At 32.7% G+C, this 1,396-nt stretch overlaps 1 non-coding gene across 1 annotated transcript; it reads right to left on the bottom strand.

Annotated features, from left to right (window-relative positions):
• Nucleotides 1–835: 835 nt before the first annotated feature.
• LOC121228708 (small nucleolar RNA R71) lies at nucleotides 836–942 on the bottom strand. Its single transcript, XR_005926283.1, has one exon. It is a non-coding gene; the product is annotated as a small nucleolar RNA R71 (small nucleolar RNA).
• Nucleotides 943–1,396: the final 454 nt, after the last annotated feature.

Below are 1,396 nucleotides of genomic sequence, written 5' to 3'. Positions count from 1 at the left end.
AAATCATGTTTTCATCAAAAATCACTTTGTAAAAGTTGTTTATCTATCAACATCCTTTCATTTTCTACCATAAATTTCTAATTTTCAACATATACATCCATGACCCATGTTCCACACTTTGATAACTTCTCAAATTGATCCCCCAGATAGATAGATTAAGCTATCCCGGTTTCAAAAATATTAAAATTACTAAAAACCGGCCAAGGAAACTTACCCAATTTGACCATGAAAGTTTCTTCTCTCTCTCCTTGGGTTTCCATGTATTATTTGGGGAAGAAGATCATAATAATGATTTTTATTTCTATTTAATGATTTATCATCTTTTAATAATTTTGATTTCCAATTTAGTCCTTAGCCTTTTTCTAATTTTGCATGGATGAATCATCCAAAAATATCTACTAACTTTTCATTAATGGTATAATATAAGGACCTCAAGTTTTGAATTTCACAACTATTTAATTCTTCTAGCTACTAGAATTCAACTTTTGCATTTTATGCAATTTGGTCCTTCTAGTAATTAAACACATAATCGATAAAATTTTCTTATTAGAATTTTCACATGACATTACTATCATATTATGGACCATATAATAAAATAAAATAAATTTTATTTTCTGCTCGAATTTGTGGTCCCGAAAGCACTGTTCCAATTGCACCGAAATTTGAGCTGTTACATGGTGCGACTAATGACACTATTTGCTTACGGCTGTTCCCTTTCTCATTAATGAACAAAGAAAAATAGTGGTTAAACTCTTTACCATGAGGTTCCATCGCTACATGAGCTTAAATTACCAAGAAGTTTCTCTTGAAGTATTTCCCACCGGCTAAAACAACCAAGTTGAGGAATGACACCTCTTGGTTTGTTTAGATCGATTTGGAGACTCTATATGATGCGGAGGAGAGATACAAGGATATGTTGAGACGGTGTCCTCATCATGCGTTACCTTTATGGTTACAAGTTCAAACCTTCTATAATGGTTCGAATCCCTCAACAAGGCAGTTAATTGATGCAACAGATGGTAGTACACTTAATAATAAAACACTTGAGGTAGCCTATGAGTTTATGGAGGAAATGACACTGAATAATTATCATGGCAAGTTATGAGAATAAAACCGATGAAAACAGCCGGTGTCTTTAATCTAGATGCTGTCACTATGTTATCAAGCCAAGTAGAAGAACTGAATAAGAAATTTTGATAGTTTATATTTTTCTACATAGGTAAATCTGGTGATGCAATGCGATAGAGGTGGAATGAATAATCCAGAATGTTTACCCTTCGGTCCTAGCATAGAGAATGAGCAAGTTAATTATATGGGTAATAATTCTAGACCTTAAAATAACCTTTATAGTAATAATGATAATGCAAGTTGGAGGAACCATCCCAATTTCTCTTAG

This window comes from Gossypium hirsutum, chromosome A04 (assembly GCF_007990345.1).
Source record: "Gossypium hirsutum isolate 1008001.06 chromosome A04, Gossypium_hirsutum_v2.1, whole genome shotgun sequence".
Classification (NCBI taxonomy): Eukaryota; Viridiplantae; Streptophyta; class Magnoliopsida; order Malvales; family Malvaceae; genus Gossypium; species Gossypium hirsutum.
Note: the sequence above shows the minus strand (reverse complement) of the source record. Positions and strands in the feature narration are given on the sequence as shown.